The 20,278-nt window shown below is 37.1% G+C and overlaps 1 non-coding gene across 1 annotated transcript; it reads left to right on the top strand.

Moving 5' to 3' along the window:
- The first annotated feature begins 6,312 nt into the window (after positions 1–6,312).
- Positions 6,313–6,419, top strand: LOC146407026 (U6 spliceosomal RNA). The gene has a single exon (XR_014833985.1). It is a non-coding gene; the product is annotated as a U6 spliceosomal RNA (small nuclear RNA).
- Positions 6,420–20,278: the final 13,859 nt, after the last annotated feature.

Below are 20,278 nucleotides of genomic sequence, written 5' to 3'. Positions count from 1 at the left end.
GACTCGGGTCTATACCGTTATCAATTATATTTTATAGCATATGGTTATTATGTTCCAGGACACATATTTTGACCTGGATGGCCATCCCATGATGTAGACATTAGGGGTTTTTAAATGAGTTACTTTATAGCCATTTTCTCTTTAAGTTCTAATTGGTTAGATGCAAATAGGAAGAGGGGAGCATTTACTGGCTTTCTTAAACAAAAAAACAAACTTATTTAAAACTTCTTTTAAAAATGATTCAAATAATTCTAATTTTAAAATGTTGCCACATTCTAACTAAAGAGAGTCCCAGGGCTCAATTTACTCTGCAATCAGCACACCCCTTGGTTTGACCATGGTGTGAAACAGCTGCATTATCTGCATTTTGCCAAGTAAACAATCTCTGCACCATACAAAATGTTTGTTGTTTGCTAATGTGCTCATCGTTAGAAACTGCTTAAAAACCCTAATTATAAATTTCATATAATGCTGAGGCAGTGTTGGGGGTGTGCTTCCTTTTTTTGAAGATACACACACACACTACAATTTTATAGTATGTCTGTGGCATAGTGTTCTGACAAATGCTTTGTAAAGGCCTGAAAAATAATATCAAGCCTTAACTGATTACTTAGTATGCACTGGACACTAAGTAATTCATTTACTTAATCCAAAAAGTAAATATTTTAAGTGACTTTATTCTTCCTGTTTTATACACAAGTTGACTGAGGTGAAGAAATGGTAAGTAAATGACTCACCAAAGGTCATATCAATTCCACATACGGCAAAAGTGGCTTTTGAAGCCGTATTTATCTGACCCCATAACGCATGCTATGATCTGCTCTCTCATTCTAACGTACTGATGGCAGAGATCTAGCTTTGCTAAGGCACCCAAGATTGGTTTAAGATCACTGTCAAACAAAGGCAGCACATATCATTTTATGTCTATTTCACTAAAAACCATCTTGGCATAAAGTTGCTGGCTCCTGTACCTAGATGGAAGAAGTATGCATTTGTTACTCAAATTGTACCTGAACGCATTCAAAATGATTCAATCATTGGGTTAGCAAAGGTTGTTTTAAGCCAAATGACACCTGTAAAGGAAAGTTATGTCACTGCTCTTTCCTTTTAAATCTGAGCTTCTTACTTACTGGCCTGGTCTGTTGCAAACATCGATGTGTCATAAAAAATACGTTGCCTTATAAATCACATCTCTCCTGTAGATTACAACATTTTTTATAGTCCATCTGAACCTCTTGAAACTTTGTTTCTTTAGAACCTATTCCAGTTACAAAGAGATGAGATTTGTACTTCAAAGGAGGCATTTATGAAATCTACCCTTGCAGATCACAAAACTACCTCTTTAAGGCTTTTTTTTTTCTTTTTTTGTTTATTCCTTAAGGCTTTTTAATGGTTGAAACCTCACTTAATTTTGCAATTTTCATTTAAAAATGGACAATATACACATTAAAGTATCCACCTTTTCTGATTATTCCATTGCTAATTTCAAAGATATGTGCAAAGAAGTTGGAAAAATAGTTTATCAGCACTTTGATCTCAGGTATTATCTTTTCTCATTGGAACTGACCAGAAGAGCCATTTCAATTCCTAGAAAACCACAGGTTCTAGTGCACTGAACACATACCACATTAAGAATGACATTATACACACCCACACAGTTGGAGATTTTAAGCCAAATTGTTGCATTTTTCACTGTGAAAATTTAAAACGAAGAATAATTATGCTACTCACTATTTAATAGAATAATCAAATGGCATTAGTTAGGTTGTTTTGCTTCTTTTAAAAAGAATGTTCATCAAATACTGCATGAAAGACTATGTTTACCTACCATCATAATAACCCCTTTCATTTATGGGGCTATTTATCACTTTCAGAGTGCTTTTACATTTATTATATAATTGGGTGATATCACTGGGTCACTTGAAATTATACCTCAGATACAGCCCTATAACTGTTTTCAGAGCACTAAATTCAAGGTAGATATGCTTTGCTGGCCTTGACTAAAAAGGTAACATAAAATAATCCTGCTCTAGTCCCAAAGAGATTTCAGACAAAGAAAGAAGATGACAGTTTCTTACCCAAAGTGAAATTTACAAGAAATTTACAGAAGGGGCTTTTGTTAAAGGGTTTTTCCCAACTGCACCAGACTACAATCTAACAGTCTGTTCTTTTAAGATTAAGTGCTTCACCTTGAAGTTTTTTTTATGGCTGCTTCTAACTGTGGTGCCTAACCTTAGATATAAAATATCACCTCAGAGGGATGAGCTAATGTTGTGTGTGAAGGAGCCTCTACTGGGAAACTCCAGGAGTGAGAAGCACAGGCAGCGGGTACTGGGCTGGATGCAAAGCAGTGTGGCAGAGGGGAGAGAACGGACCTTGAGGTCAAATGCCTTTGAATAAAATCCAAGTAATCTACCTATGACTTGAAGGCTTTGAACAACTCATGCAACCTTTTTGAGCCTTAGTTTTCTTATCGCTACAAGAGAGGGGATAATATCCTTTATTAGGGTTATTGTGCACATCAGTCATAATACTGGATGCAAACATTTCATTGGTGTCCAAGATATTAAATAGTGAGTCGATTCATTACCAATTTATTATTAGACCTGTGTCTTTGCGATTGCAATATTCCAGGCAGAAACCCAAGAGGATGTGGACCAAGGAATATATTTTAGTGGAATGAAGAGGAGAAAAAAGCATTGATCAAGACAGTTTCCTCCATTGTGGCTTGAACATCTAGATTATGATGAGGAGGAGGAGGAAGAGGAAGATGTGGAAGATATTCAATAAGACCAGAAATAGGAGATGAAGGAGAGAGGATGAGAAAGAGAATGAAAGAAAGAGATTCTAGTGCATAATGCATTTGTCTTCCTCACTCAGCTTCTAACCTGGTCCCTGGCTCCACATAGTAACCAATATTATATGAAGTGGTCAACCAATCTAATTCCATGACCATATTTGAATTGGATGCATGATTAAAAAATACATATTTCATAGAATATTCTGATCAGAAAAATAGAAATATCTAACCTCACATGCATGCCCTTTATCACAGGCCACAATAAAAGACAGGCATTGCATTTCAAATAAAATGGATTTAGAAAGAAACATACAGAAGGGTAACATTACCTAGATCAAGAAACTGTTCCTTTTCTAGGTTTAATATGCCAGGAAGTAGGAGGCCTTACTTCTTCCCATTTCCCATTCCTACGTAGATATACCCAAGCCGAAGAAGTCATAGATCTCTGGCAAAGATCTTGTCAACTTTCATAAATTCCAAGTGTTTTCCTTCAACACTTCTTCTACCTAGATCTCACAAATGATACAGAGCCCCCACTAGACAGGACTCACCTCCCGATCAGGGCCAAATCAGTGTGACAGGATGGTTAAAAATGAGTATAAAATGAAGGGTGCCTTAGGCCTTTTGCATGGACAGGTCTTTATTTTCATGTACTTATTAGGCACCTATTTTCAGATGCCCTTAAAGATCTGTATTCCTAGAGCTATCTCCAACCCCATTTTGTGCTACATTTGACTTCTCTCTCTCTCTCTCTCTTTTTTTTTTTTAAATGAGAATCCTGTCTCCCTGTAGGCAAGCAGATAACTTATCCACTATTGATATAGTGCAGCAGTTTCTCCAGGAACATTGGGCTCTAGGAGGCAAAATGCTATTATAGTTGCCTATTTTCATTTATTTCTTTGTAAAAGCAGGCAAAAACGTGGGAGTGAGGAGGTCACATTCTATAGCTGCTTGTCTCAATGAGAAAATGAGCTACAATGGATTAAGGATCTGGCATTGCCGTGAGCTGTGGTGTAGGTCACAGACGCAGCTCAGATCTGGCGTTGCTGTGGCTTTGGCCTAGGTCGGAGGCAACAGCTCCGATTGGACCCCTAGCCTGGGAACCTCCATATGTCACAGGTGCGGCCCTCAGAAGACCAAAAAAAATAAATAAATAAATAAAAAAGGAAAAAAAGAAAATGAGCTAAAGAGACCTTTTCAGTCATAGACTAGGTTCAGCAGCATTTTAGGATTACTGATGGCATGACATTTATTATTTTAAAGTATAAATATATCATAGGGTTTTTTGAAGGGAAATTTATTGCTTTAAGAATGAGGATCAAGGAATTCCAATTGTGGCTCAGTGGTAATGAATCCAACTAGTATCCATGAGGACTCAGGTTTGACCCCTGGCCTCACTCAGTGGGTTAAGAATCCGGAGTTGCCACGAGCTGTCATGTAGGTCAGACGCAGACGCAGCTCGGATCTGGCATTGCTGTGACTGTGATTGTGGCGTAGGCTGGCAGCTGTAGCTCTGATTTGACCCTAGCCTGGAAATTTCCATATGCCGTAGGCACAGCCCTAAAAAGACAAAAAAAAAAAAAAAAAAAAAAAAAAAAAAAAAAAAGGAACAAAGTTCTCTGGAAAACTAATTAGCCCTTATATTTGAACAGAGAGGGGTACTGTACACCTCTCCTAGACTCTCTGCACTTTGGATCAATTTAACATTTCCTTTTTTTTTTTTTTTTGCTTTTTTTAGGGTTTCACCCATGGCATATGGAGGTTCGCAGGCTAGGGGTGGAATCAGAGCTGCAGCTGCTGGCCTGCGCCACAGCCATAGCAACGTGGGATCTAAGCTGTGTCTGCGACCTACACCACAGCTCACAGCAGCTCCATATCCTTAACCTACTGAGGGAAGCCAGGGATCGAACCCACATCCTCATGGATACTAGTCAGATTCATTTCTGCTGTGCCACAACAGGAACTCCGTAACATTTCCTTTTTTTAAGGTATGCATTTTGTAACACACACAGAAAAATGCAGTACTTACAAAACAATGCTAATACATGAAAGAGCCATTTGTTACATGCACAAATTAGCAGCATATAATTTAATTCAAAATTAGCAAGTGATGATTCTGGAAAAAAGCAATTTCTCCTTAGTAGGAAAGCCACACAATGGCCTGAATTCTGCCCCCTGCTACTCATATGTATTGAGAGAAGCAGGATATGTTCATACACCATATAGGGCAAGACTGGGCCAAGTAACAGATTAATGGTGCTTTTTTCCAGGAGTAAGACCTTGAATACGTTTATTAGTAATGATCACAGAGGTCTAGGACCCACTTGAAAGAACAGAGCGTTACTTTGTGACAGCAACTACCTCCAGACCTAGCAGTCTTAGAGTTGGGCAGAGTTAGGTGATCTAAATGAAAGTCTATGTCTCATAGACTTAATTTTATTCTTGCTCCTCTGTGTGGGCTAAAAACCCACAAAAAACCCCTTGAATTGTCATCATTCATTAATTTCTTCTCCTTCTTCTGCTTCTTCTTCTTCTCCTTCCCCTTCTTCTTTTTGTAGCTTCATCCATGACCTATGGAAGTTCCCGGCCAGGAACCGAACCCACACCAAGCAGTAACCAGAACCACAGCAGTGATGATACCAGATCCTTAACCCACTCAATCACCAAGGAACTCCTGTCATCACTTTCTTAACATTCCTTTGGGAGAATTTTTTCTTATTATTATTGATTTACATACTTTCCCCTTTCCTCTCCCTCACTTCCCATTTCCCTTTGCTCAGTGAATAGGTTTTAGGGAAAGGAAGTGAAGAAATGAATTCCGCAGTGGGCTTTGTCTGCTTCTCTGCTGGCCCCTGACCTAAGAGCAGGAGAGACTCAATGTCACTATCTCCTCTAACCAGGGTGCCAGGCAGATTCTCAGTTTATGGCAGGAATTTTGTTTGAACCAGTGCAGAAACCCTTGGGTTCTGGCACATGACTTTTCCAGCAGGGGAAGGACAATTTGTGCAAATGGGTGATAAAGGCAGAGTGGGACTACTTATCACTGTAGTCTATGAATCAGTGTCTTAGAACTGAAAGAGACCCTGGAAAAATGTTTGTCTAATTTACTGATTCATCCCACAAACATGCCAATATTCTCCATGAGGCACTGGGGATGCAGAAATGTAAATCCTTCAGAATCTCTATTATCATAGTCAATTGTAATTATGATACAAAGGTTGAATTTGTATATATCTATATATATTATTCTATTTATCTATCATCTATCATCTACCTATAGAAAAATAGTTTGTATATATATAGTACTGGCAAGGAGCTCAGAAAAAGAACCACTAGTTCTGAAGTTGGGTGGAGGGGAGAATTTTACCAGGTAGTAGATACACAAAGATCCAGGGTAATGGACAGACAAAGAAGTATTCAGTAAATGAGAGAAGGGTACAGGCATGGGGGTCCATAGAAATGAAATAAGATGAGGACTTTGAAGTGAGTCGTGGAAATTAAGGTATCATTGAGTGCTCGCTTTGGCAGCACATACACTAAAATTGGAACTATGCAGAGAAGATGAGCGTGGCCCCCGCACAAAGATGATACACAAATTTGTGAAGCATTCCATATTTTTTATAGCACAGGGAACTATATCTAGTCACTTTTAATGGAACATGATGGAGGATATTTTTAGAAAAAGAATGTGTGTGTATATATATGTATGTACATAAATATATATGTATATACATACAATGTATATATGTATGTATAGATATACAATGTGTGTGTATATATATATGTATGACGGTCACTTTGCTGTGCAGCAGAAACTGATAGAACAATGTAAAGCAACTATAATAGAAAAAATTAAAAAATTAAAAAAAAAGGTACCACTGATAATTTAGCAGATTAGCAGAGTCCACATGTAGTGAAACACGAGGGGAATCATAAGGAGAATAAGTGGACAGAAGAGCACTTGTAGTCCAACGTTGTATTGGACTACAGTCCCTTTTTGTTAATTCCAGGAGAGATAAGGGGATAAAAATCTGCATCGTCATCTGCAAGATCTGCAAGGAGAGTGGAGAAGGGGGCTGAATGTGGGGGACAGAAAGGCCTGTGGAAAAACAGATAGTAGGTGACCAAGAAATGACCGCAATGCTCAATATTACCAGTAATCAAGGGCATGCAATTCCACCCTTAGCAAACTGGCAAAACACAACAAACCACAAAAAGCCACAAAGAAATCTGAACATTCCAAGTGTTGGCATGTGGGGAGCACTGGGGGCCCTTATAGTTGTCTACCACACATGCTCTAGGAGCACTTAGGCACCATGTGGTAAATGGGAAGTGTGCATACTCTCTGACTAGTGATTATGTTTCCAGGTGTGCACCATGCATGTGCACAGGGAGGATAGAATCTAAGTAGCCATCAACAGGATATAGATTTTTTTTTTTTCTTTCAGGGCTGCACCTGTAGCATATGGAAGTTCCCAGGCTAGGGGGCGAATCAGAGCTGCAGCTGGCAGCCTACACCACAGCCATAGCAACATAGGATTGGAACTGTATCCTTGGCCTATGCCACTGCTTGGGGCAACTTTGTATCTTTACCCAGTGAACAAGGCAAGGGGTGGAAGCCACATCCTCATGGACACTATGTCAGCTTCTTAACCGATGCAGCCACAATGGGAACTCCAGGATAGAGATTTTTAAATGTGGTATATTCAGTGGATCACTACACAAAAGTGCAAATGGACTAAGCATGCGTTTATCAAAGTAGAAACACATCTGTAGCATGATATTGAGAGCAAAAAGAAAGCTGTAGAAAGACATGTATAAATGGGTAAAACTACACATGAAGAATAAGTAAAAAACAGTAGACAGAAAGTATTCACCCCTTAAACTTATTGTATCCTGTATTTTATTTTGTAAAATAATTCAGAGGTATGCACACAAAGAATACCATGTTGCACAAGAATAAATGACCTACAACGACAAGGAAGTGTCTGGATGAATCTCACAAACACGAGGTTGGGGAAGTGAAACAAGATACCAAAGAATACTATATGATGTATTTTTAAAAAAAAGCAAAGCCAATGTATCCTTGAAGGAATCAGGATAATAGACTTCCCAGGGTGGGAGATGGGGGCAGCTGGAGAATATAAGAGGTATACATAACATGTCTTTTGTGTGCTGTAATGTCTTCTTTCTTTATTTGGTTTCTGGTTATACAGGTGTTTTTAGTTTATGAAAAGTCATTGAGCTGTATATTTCCTGTTTACTTTTCTGATTGTATGTTCTACTGAAATAAAATGTGTAAAAATGCTGTTTGAAAAAGAACAAATCTGAGGATGATATGGCAAATTAACATTTACTTACTCTGAGTTGATGGGTTCTCAGGTGTCTTTAATGATACATCCTGTGTCTTGCTGTTTACTTGCAATATTTCATTTTGAAAAAAGGAAACACAAAAGCCAATTAAGGGAGTTCCCTTTGTGGTTCAGTGAGTTAAGAACCTGACTAGTGCCCGTGAGGATGTGGGTTTGATCCCAGGCCTCGCTCAGGGGGTTAAAGATCTGGCGTTGCCTCTAGCTGTGGTGTAGGTGGCAGACAAGGGTGGGATCTGGCATTGCCCTCGTTGTGGTGTAGGCTGGCAGCAGCAGGTCTGATTCGACCCCTAGCATGGGAGCTTCCACATGCTGTAGGTGCGGCCCTAAAGAAAAAAAAAGCCAATTATATGAAGAATTACAGATATGAAATAGCACTGATAGACAATGAGGTATCCGAGGCCAGAGATCACAGCAGATCTGCCAAAGCAGAACCAACACATGAATTCAGTGTCCTCACTTCTTATGTCAGTTCAGGGTTGTCCTCTTGTGTGGATGTTGTCAAAAGCTTGGCATTTTCACTTTTTACTTTGGAAACAGATTCAGCTTCTTCCTTTAAGTCTTGTGCATTGTCCTTACCCTAAGTCAGTAACTACATCAATAGTTAAGGAACTTTGGAACCATCTAGTAGCTGTTGATATTTTAAAACACAGGGTTTGAGGTAGATGAAATAATGATAATGCTCCCTTCTCTGCTTTTTACACTTTCCCAGAAAAGAGAGAATAGACCACACCAAACTTCTCTTATTTTCTAGGCTGCACCAGGACAGAAGATCAAAGCCCTTGGACGAGAGTCTGGTATTTTCCCTCTCTTTGGTCCTCCAAATAAAAGCATAAGTCAAGCTCAACACTATTAATAGGTAATGTGTGCTCACTTTCTCCATTTTATTAAGAACAGACTGTGAGTTTTATTTGGGGAATTCAGGGATAGAGTGTTTGATTTTAAATATACCAAGTGTTGGTAACTGTCTCTCGGGTGATGAATCCTTCAAACAGTGCAGGAGATGTTTCAGGAAAGTTCAATAACACTCAACTCACTTTGAGTAAACACTGTAGAGACTAAAATGTCCTTTGTAGCACACTGCTTGCCCTGTATGTGTGCAATTCCTGTGACACTCTCCCCACTTTAATGCTCAGATGATCCCAAGGTGTTTAATCCATGTCACTTCAGCACATCATACTCAATTGTGGAATTTAAAGAAGACAGAGAACCCTGTTGAAATGTGACAGCCTCCTCTGGACTTCAGTTCACTGTGTAAAGATGGATGGGGAAAAAAGCCTTATAGATTTAACCCTTACGTATTTTTGAAGCTAAAGCAATGAGAAAATGGTATGTTTCTTGTTAAAGTTGGGCATTTCCATCAAAGAGAATTTGAGCAGCCCAGTCCTCTAATTCCAAGGTTCAGCATGATCCTGAGAGCCTGTTAATATTTGCTGCCCCCTGTAGTTTGCTCTTGTAAAAATTCTAAAAAGAAAAACAAGAGAGCTATTTAAAACTCCAGTTGCTCTTCTAAATCCCAAGCACTTCTGGAATTTCATTCCCTCTTCTCAGTCCAGCTCCACACATCAGAGTGATGAGATGGGGCGAGGCAGGGGAATACTTCTATGAGCAGTTGTGATTTCATTTAAGAGAATAAACTGGGAGAAATGATTGCCTTTTAAACATGCAGATTGTATTATATAGAGAAAGCTGCTCCAATAAATATGATTTTCTTTAAAAAGGCAAAGGAAGCATCTGTTTATTAAACTACTTTCTCAATTTCCTATTGCCTTCAGAACATGATTGCCTTTGTCTCCAAGCACAATAGCTTCTAATAACATTAAGCTTAAAATAATATAGTGGAAAAGTACAGACTCGTGGTTTGTTCATTTGCTGAAACTCATAGAGATGGCAGAAATTTTACCCAAGCTTAAAATAGCACATGAAACACTAGAAATTTAACACTGGCTCAGTGATGAATGAAATTTCATTATAAAGAATCACAATCTAATATCTAACTTTCGTAAAAAATTTGGAACTAGTTACAATCGTGCACGAATGCTGGGGCACAAGGTAATAAAACTGTTTACTTTTGCAAGAAATTAATGAAGAGGAATGGGTGATCCTAGACAGTATCATCTCATGATCTGTGTGACTTGAATTATTTTCAGTTTAATTTCATGATTCAATTGGCCTGTGCAATATGTAACTCCCAGAAAGATTCTGGAAGGGTAGTATTAATTGGTACACTGCTACAGCTTCCCTCAGGCACACAAAACACTCTTTTAGTTTCTTTAGAATCTATATTACAGATTCATATTATTTCATCAGAAATGGATCAGGAAATTCATAAGTCCAATTGAATTGGTAAAACCAAAGGGATAGCTATAGTTGTTTTCAGCTCAAAACAGGTTAGCTCCAATTTTATGCAGTTAACTGAAACAAATTAAACAGTGCCGCTGTCTGAAAAGATAAAAACAAAATAAAAGAAGGGGTTTAAAAAGCAGAACCTTGAATATACAAAAAATCCTATTAAATCCATGATAACAAATCATATTTTATGATGGTCATTTTAATTATGAATTTAATTTTACTATGAAACTCTCGCACTATAGCCATACTATTTCATTTTGTTGTGATAGAATCAGTGACCAAAATTCATTAATGGAAAAAGATGTTCTAAATGTCTCTGAGCTCCCTGCTGTGGAGAATATAAAAGAAGCAGAAGACTTTGACAATCTTCTCAAGGGGCATGAAGACTAACAGGTATATTAGTGAAAAGACAATAAACATTTGAGAATTTCAGAAAAGAAAGAAACCTTTTCCTTAGACCGTTCCTGAAGGTCTGGTCTGAGCTGGTTAGGATTTACCTAGGGGAAAACATCCTGACTGATGGGCTCAGAGAGAACTTCTGGGGTTTAAAGCATGAAGTAAAGCTCTGAGGGAGCTGCCACAAACCAATGGCATCTACTCTAAAAGTGGACACAGAAGAAATACAAATGATTTTGGACTTGGATTTAGAGATTACAGACATCACCAAAGGGTTCCTTGATCATGAACTATTCTTTACCAGAAAATCAACACAGAAAGGCTTTTTTTTTTTTTTTTTTTTTTTTTTTTTTTTTTTTTTTTTTTTTTTAGTGGCATACACCTCTGTGTGGACCCTGAACAATGCTTTCATGGGTCCCTGATAAAAGGGTCTGACCAAGAAGGAAAGAACCTCCTCTGAAAATCTGGAAGAGATTTTGGCAAACTGAGAGGGTGGGCATGCACCCTGCTGGAGAGAATGCTGAGTTAGATGACCAAATATTTGATTATTTGATTCTAGCCCTGTCACATTTTTTTTTTACCGTAGAAACTCAAGGTTGGCCCCAAACTTCTATATTCCACAAACCCTTTATTTACCTTGTGGGGTTTATTACTAACACTCCCCCCTTTTAATATCATGCAATCCTGGTGAAAAACAAATGAGATAATGTAGGTAAAAGTACTCTGTAAATTATAACATGCTATGTAAATTAAAGGGTGATCGATTTCGAGTTTGTAGTCAACTGCCACGATATTTTGTCTCTGATTCGTTGACTGAATCATAGACACCAAAAGCCCTCTTCCACTCCCCTCCATTAACTCACATACATTTCTCACTTCTCTGTAGTAGACTCTCTTTCAGGAAGGTTTCCTGATCCACTGTCAGGCTTACTTCTCACACCTTTCACTCTTATGCATGACTTACAGCACATTATCCTTTTTAACTCATGTTCTCTGCTATATAATGATGTGTTGACTCTCAGTTACATTATAAACTCCTGAAGGAACAGATCTTGTTTCTTATTTTTAAAATGACACTGGAACTCCCGTATACTTGGAAACCAAGAATTGGGGATAGAGTGGTGTTGAAGGACACTAGGGGTTAGAGGAGAGTGGCAGAGGTAAACCCAGGTACATACTGACCCCATCGCAGTGAGCCTAGCAGTTCTAGTTCTTTTTCTGACATTTAAAAAATGATAATGGGAGTTCCCTGGTGGCACAGCAGGTTAAGGATCATGTGGCCCAAAAAGAAAAAGAATGATGATGGCAATACAGAGCTCCATTATACACAAATTGAGCTGAATTATTACTATGCTGAAATTAATTAACAGACTTAATAAACATGGTATTTTACATTATGCACATACAAAATGGCATTCAAAAAAACCCTAAATTTAGACAAATAGAGCTTGGACAGGATTTATATTTTTTTGCATCAAATCTTCTAAACTAATTGAATATTAATTCCATAAGGCTTGAGCAAAGATAAGATGCATTATATTTGGCAGTTCTCAGAAACAACCAGCTTGTATTTGCCCACCACTGAGGACATATATTATTCAATTACTGCTAACCCTGACATGATGATACAGAATGCAGAAAACCAAGCATGTCAGATAAACATGTAATCTGTGAAAGGTCATATTAAATATGGGAAATAAAGTGCTGGATTTTACTATTTAAAAAGATGCACTTGTTTTATTTACAAGAATACTACCTTTCAGGTTTCAATCAACTCACTAAAACAAATATAACTAAGAGGGAAAATTGGCAATAATGTAATACAAACAGTGTTTTATTTTTCTTTGTGAAAATTCATTGTTTTTTATTATCTGCATCAATGATCCACCTATCAAATGTATCCTTAAATAAACTCTTGCGTCAAATCATTTTTTTTTTCTTTCTTTAAAATTGCTGCCTTCCAGTACAGAATGAGTTAAGATGAAAAGACTGTTCATCTGCTAAGTGTGGCCTATAAAATCATCTGGCACATGCTTCGAAGAAGTCTAATCTAGAATCACCTTAATTATCATTCTGAACTTGGGTCCCTCAAGTGGTGTTTCTTTTTTAACTTAAAACACTTTAAAGCTAAAGGTAACAGGCCCTCTTGAAAGAAAGTGAGTTGAATGTAACAGATCCTGTGTTTCTGTAATTTAAAAATTGACTGCATACTCTGACTTTAATTCAAGCAGTGGCTCAATTCGAGGGACTGGGATTTAAGTTTCTGCAGTTCTGTTGTTCAAATAAAGATCAATGCATCCCCCACCTCCAAGTCCAGAGACAGCCACGGCAGCTGATACTTGGATGGTGGCATTAAGGTCTCAAAGCAGAAGTTCGCTGGAAAAGTGCTTGCAAAAACAGATTGTTTCCATTTTTGCTCTCCCCATCCTGCAAGTGGCGGCTGTTTTGTGGCCAGAAGCAGTTGTGGGGAGGTTGTTGAGGGTGGTTTAAAGGAAACAGCCTGTGTTTAGACTGGAGTAGATGCTTGGAACCCACAAAAGTGAGCATTTCTTCTTTCACTAGCATTTGTGATGTGTCACCATGGGGATTGCTAAATCTCGCCCAGATGCTAGTGTGTGCATATTTTAGGTGTCCTTGCGGGTGAGTGCTTGGCAGTCAGCATGGTGCCTTAGACAGTAAAGTGAGAGAAGTTCATTCTGTTAAACTCTAGACATTTAAAGAGCAATAAATGTTTGTTCAAACTTTCAGGATGGGAGCAAACAAAGGATTTGGAAACATGAACCTTCCATGAAAACAGATCCAAATTACTCCAAACATGCTTGGACACATCTTTTTTTCTGAGAACATTTTTGTTACTTTCTGCATTTTTGCTAAGATCTTGGTTGAATGTAGCTGTGTCTCAAAGATTACTAAGCATGGTAATGTGCTTCTACTTTGCAACTGTTGGCTTTCTCTAATGCACTGAGTGTACTTATGTGACTATACAGTGTAAGTAATTTATTACTATTACAGTCAGGTCCAAGGGTATTATTATATGAAGAATAAACCTTAATAGAAGGTGATGAGGAGTTCCTTCTGTGGTGCAATGGGTTAAGAATCTGACTGTAGCAGCTTGGGTCTCTGCAGAGGTGTGGGTTTGATTCCTGGCCTGGCGCAGTGGGTTAAAGATCTGGTATTGCTGCAGCTGTGGAGTGGGTTGCAACTCTGGCTCGGACTCAGTTCTTGGCCCAGGAATTTCCATATGTTACGAGTGCAGCCATAAAATTACCAAAAAAAAAAAAATGGAGGTGATAAGGAAATATCTCCTTTAATATATCAACAATATATTCAAAGATAGCAACAGGTTTTCATACCATTACAGTGTGCGCAAAAATTGAGACGTTGACTTTTCAGGAACACGGCAGCAAAAGAACATCTTTGTTGGATTTTGCTTAGAACTTTCAAGATTCCTAATTGCCCATCTAGGAAAAATAGTATAATACTAATTTAAATGGCATATTCAGAAGCATAATGAAGAGCAAGCACAAATTTCATGTTGCAAAACTTGAGTGGTCCAAAATATTTATTTTGAGTTATACTGCTATTAATTTTAGAACAATCAACCTTCAGGTCAGGTCACTGTTTGGCCAGAGTTTAATCCTAGATGCTGGTACTCCACCAATTTCCAGCTGTTACTATATTGACATATTTAAATAGATTGTGTTGATAATGATATTGTGGTTACAATAGCATTACATGAGTGCTACAATGGCTTTATGTATGGTATTCAAAATGCTAAAAAAACAGAGTTATATTTGTAGGTAATAAACCATTGTATGAATGCAAATTAACTATGGGGCAACATGGCTGCAAAGAATCTATCATTAAATAGGGTTGCAATTGTAAAACATCTGCTCAGTTTAACATAAGACTTCAGCCATACTTTTTAGCAGCCGTATTGATTTGACTCCTATTTTTAACAATGAAAGCTGAAACTTGCAGCTTTATATAGTTCATTCCATTCTGATTTTTTAACAGAATAAATATAGCCTGCTGACATACGTGCAGGTAAGTGATAATAGTGTTATCAGATTAGACAAAGAGGTACACAAAAAAAAGGGGAAGGAGACATCAGGAGCCATACAAAAAGCAAATTAGAATAAATACTGAGATGAAGCAAAAAAAAAAACCCAAGAAGAACAGGAAGAGAAGGAGCCTAAGCGCAGCACTCCATGATACTGATAGTTTCTTTAGAACTCAATAGCACTCCACATGTCCCAGTGAGGAAGCAACCTGCACCTGGACACAAAGCAAACATTTGTATTTTCTGAATCTGTCTAATTGTCTCTGGCGGATAAGAACTTGAGCTCAGATGGCCACCGAAACCGGCTGGGAACAGTTTCAGAAAAGAGAGGAACAAGTAGCTTCAGAAAAGAGAGAAATAAGTTGATGGCAAAATCCCCTGTCCTCAGTGATGATAGTTGACAGGACGCTATTCATAAATATTCATAATAATGGTAAACACAATGATACAGTTGCAGAGCGCTGTTAATGCTGCACATTTGTTCTACATCTATTGCTTCACAACAACAGCATGGCCTAAGAAGCGCAATGATTTTTATCTTCTTTTTACAGATGGAAAAAATATACAAAGTGCTTTGAGAAATTGAAGTAACTTGTCCAAGCTTCTAACAGTAAAATACTGCTCAAGTTGAGGCTAGAACTTAGCTCTCTTTGTTTTCTAGCACTTAGCTTTTTCCCTAACTTCTCTGACCACTTCTAAGCAACAAGTCGCAGGAACATAACTTAAATCAGAAAATAAATTACTAACAACTACATTGCAACTGCTTCATATTATTCCTGTTTCAGATCAGCATCTTTTCACTCTAGATCTCTTTGTACTCCTTAATCCGACTGTATGGTTTCCTCCTGTTATCTGCTACAACTAGTCATATTACTGATTTTCCTATATGTCAAAGATTAGGAAATCCTTCCCTGACATTAGAGTTGGAGGTCTGGACACAAGTATCATCTCTGTGGTTTTATACCAATAATGCTGGGTAAATCCACAAAACTCTCTGGATCTCAATTTTCTCACTTAAAAAATGAAGGATTCAGATTTAATGCTTCTATACACAATCACACACACACACCACTTGGCTGTCAAGTCATTATTATATTATCACATACTGCATATGCGATTATTCATATATTTACTAATGCAAATATCATTTAGCCTTCCACCTGAGTTTATAAGCATGTGTTTATTGGGTGGCATTGCCATACGTTAGACTCCCTTGTAATTCCAAGTGTGATTGGTGGACCAGCAGTATCACTGTGACCTAGGGGATTGTTAGAAATTCAATCTCATGTTCCAGTCAGATCTATTAAACTATAATTATCATTTTTAACAAAATGCTTAGTGATTTTTATGTACTTTAAGGTTTGAGAAATATTGCCATAGATCATAAGCGTCTAGAAAGGAGAAGCAAGACTTTGTAAAACTGTCCATATAACATATAATATATGGTGATTTGGAAACTCATTTGAAGGCAAGTACAATTTCTATCTCTAATAAGGTTTTTCAGAAGATAATAGTAATAAAGAAGTTAGATATTTTATTTAAAATTTAACTAAGGTTTTACAAGTTTTTAAGGAATTAATGGAAAACATATGAATTCTTTTTTTCTTTTTCTTTCTTTCTTTTTTTTTTTTTTCTTTTCTAGGGCCACTCCTGTGGCATATGGAGGTTCCCAGGCTAGGGATCCAATCAGAGCTATAGCCGTTGGCCTACACCAGAGCCACAGCAACGCGGGATCTGAGCCATGTCTGTGACCTACACCATAGCTCATGGCAATGCTGGATCCTTAACCCACTGAGCAAGGCCAGGGATTGAACCCACAACCTCATGGTTCCTAGTCAGATTCGTTAACCACTGAGCCACGATGGGAACTCTACATATGAATTTAGAATGAGGATCAAAACCTAATCTTGTCCTAATTGTCTTGAATAATAAAAAGTCAAGTAATGAAACAACTTCAGGAATCCAAGTCGGCTGCAAAATTTGCCTTAGATCACACAGTTAGTAAGTGGTTTAGGAGTCTATCCTAGTCACATTCTATCATACTGGGCAACTGATATATAAAGAAAAATAACATCAGGAGCATGTCCAAGGAAATTGTATTTATTGCTAGAAAAAAACAAGGAGCCAAATTTTAGTCATTCATTCACCTATTAGCTTTTCTTTAAAGTATTTAGGTTATTTAATGACTATTTCCCCAAGTTATACAATCTCCTAGAGGGGGTGTATATTTGGTCTATATTAATCACTTTAGTAAGTCTTCAAATCATTAGGTTTGAAAAAAATTCCCAGCTAACAGCAAAGATGAATGCTTGGGTGTAAATAACAGTTCTAAGTTTAAGTATCCCCAAACACTGCAGAATATTTTGTAACACTCTTTACAATAAAAACAAACAAAATGTATTTTAATTCTATATATTAATGAATTAGACTAAGTAATTATCTTATTTAGGCCTTATTTTCTACATCAGCAAAACCAGCTGAAACTTTTATGAACTTCTACCTTTAAGATTTTCTGTGAAGCTTGATGACTATTGAAAAAAGTACTCTATAAAGCAATATGCCACAAGCGAATTGGGTAAAGTTCATGGCAATAATGTTTGACCTAAATCTTATTTTATGTTTCAATTATTCATTTTTCTCTCTCTCTCTCATTTATAAAAAATTATTCAAGGCAGTTTATTGTAGTAAAATTTTAAAGCAACAATTTCATTGATGTGTGTAACATGTTGGGTTTCAATTATTTATTTCCATCTAGCTTTTTTATTTTGAAAATTTCAAGCCTACACAAAAGTCACATGAACACTATAATGAACATTCATGTTGTCTTCACCACTTGTGAGTATTTTGCCACATCTGCTTTACTGCTCCTTCTCTCCTTTCTTTCTGAATCATTTGTGATACAATCATCATGACACATCATACTATAATAATTGAGTATGTATCTCCCAAGAACTAACACATTTTTTGCATATAACCAGAGTAAAATGATAAAACTTAGGAAATTTAATATTGATATGATGTTATCATATATACATAATCCACATTCAAATTTTCAATTTTATTGTTATTTATTCCTCAACCTTGGATCCAATGAAAGGCCACACAGTACATTAAGTTGGTCAGGTTAAATATTATCTGCAAAAATACAAGTAGGTATGCACTACTGTGATCTTTGGAAATCTTTCTGAAAGAATAAATGCACTTGTAGGATAACTGCCATGTTTGACTGTAGATTTACGATGCATATTTTCATAAAATTTAGGTAAAAATCAACTCAACTGATTCTTTTCCAGTATATAAATACACACATATTTTTCCACTGAAATAAGTATGTTTGGACATTTTTGGTGTGCAGACGCACTAAAATTGGCTGAGGATATAAACTTGAAACTTGGCAAGATTGTAAGAAAATAAAGCCAGAGTTAGAAGAAAAACTCTTCAAGATTTAAGTGACATAAATGATTAAAGCTAGGAGTATGGAAATAAGAAATAGAATATTGTCTGTCTTTAAGGTCATCCTTTACCAGTCATCTCCTCTGATTGGGAGACTTAAAGTCAAGACAAAGTTTAAGGACTCAGTGTAACATGCAAGTCAACCCAATGTTTTCAGTTAAAACAAATCAGTCAGGGAGTTCCCATCCTGGCTCAGTGGTTAAAGAATCTGACTAGAAACCATGAGGTTGAGGGTTCAATCCCTGGCCTTGGTCAGTGGGTTAAACATCCAGCATTGCCATGAGCTGTGGTGTAGGTTGCAGATGCGACTCGGATCTGGCATTGCTGTGGCTGTGGTGTAGGCCAGCAGCTGTAGCTCTGATTGGACCCCTAGCCTGGGAACCTCCCTATGCTGCGGGTGCGGCCCTGAGAAGACAAAAAAAAAAAAAAAAAAAAAAAAAAAAAAACCCAAAGGACGAACAAACAAAAAACCACAAAAACAAATCAGTCAGTTCCAAAGGAAAGAATTCTTTGAAGATTTTAATTCTACTTTGGTTTGCATTTCTGTTCCCTGTTTTCATAGTATGTATGTATTTGGCCTTTCCCTCAGTTTTTCTCCTATGGGCATTCTCCAGTTGCCCTCAGAAGTGTTATTATTTCTGTGTACATTATGGCTCTCCAGATGCATTTCCTTTGAATGTGCAGAAAAGATGGGAGACTTTGAGCACACTTCAGAGAATAAGTCTACCCTTCTTCCTTCCTGGGCTGGCCCAGGATAATTTGTCTTGACACAGGATGTTGCAGGTGTTTTGCCCAATGGATTTAGTCATAATGATCTAGAGGAAACAAACCAAGTCTGTGTTTCTAACTTACACCACACAGTATAAAACACAAAATAAGTATTACTCTAGCCCAGCTTCATTTGAAATGCCAGAGTTTAAGTTTTCCAAGTTTAGCATTAAGTGTGCATAGTTTGGGTTTACATTTCATTTTCATCCATGTAGATAAACTGGTTATGTCTGAGAGACATGGGGCAAAACTTTCTTAAGTGCAATGAATGCAGCAGGAACACAGTAAAGTCTATGTTCTTAAGAACCTATGTACTGAGTTTGGCAATTTTCCCTGACTAGAGGATGATTCTTCAACCTTTAAAATGCAGTTAAATCCAGCATTTTTTTCTTATAATCATGGTTTATAGAAGTTTAAAAGTTTGAATAGTAAGAGACTCAGCACCAATTTTGGGGGAGGTACAGTTGTTGGAGGAAAGTAACTCTATTTTATCTCCACACTTATTTTTTTAATTTTTATTTTTGTCTTTTCCAACAATTTATTTATTATTATCATTATTAAAGTATAGTTGATTTACAATGTTTAGTCAAGTTCTATTGCACAACAAAGTGACCCAATCACACACATTTCCCTGCGCCGTTCTGTAGGATTAACCTGACACTTCATTTGTAATTCATTTGAATGAACAAAGAACTTCATTTTCTAGTAGTGTAACTTTGGAGAAGTTATTTTGAACTTACCCCCATTAACTCATCTGTAAAATAGGAATAAATTATCTATATTACAAGTTGATCAAGAAATAAATAATATAATGATATGAGAGACCAAGAGAAAATAAATCACAAATAAATGGTTGAGACTATTATCATTTTTATTATTACAATTGTTTTTCCACTAACATATTACATTATAGAAAATATTTAAAAATTGATCAGGATACCATCACCATCCTGATTGAAAACAATAGGATTTCCGGGCACAGAAATCTAAAAGGGTTAACAAATCCTCTCCCTAAGAAACAACACTATGACTGGACAAAAATTAAAAAAAAAAAAAAAGCCAAGCAACTGAGAAGAA

Source organism: Sus scrofa, chromosome 1 (genome assembly GCF_054392235.1).
Source record: "Sus scrofa isolate SSC_HxYL_T2T_F1_AM1 chromosome 1, Sscrofa_HxYL_maternal_Yorkshire_Landrace_v2.0, whole genome shotgun sequence".
Lineage (NCBI taxonomy): Eukaryota > Metazoa > Chordata > Mammalia > Artiodactyla > Suidae > Sus > Sus scrofa.
The sequence above is the reverse complement of the archived record's forward strand: the minus strand, read 5'-3'. Positions and strand labels throughout refer to the sequence as shown.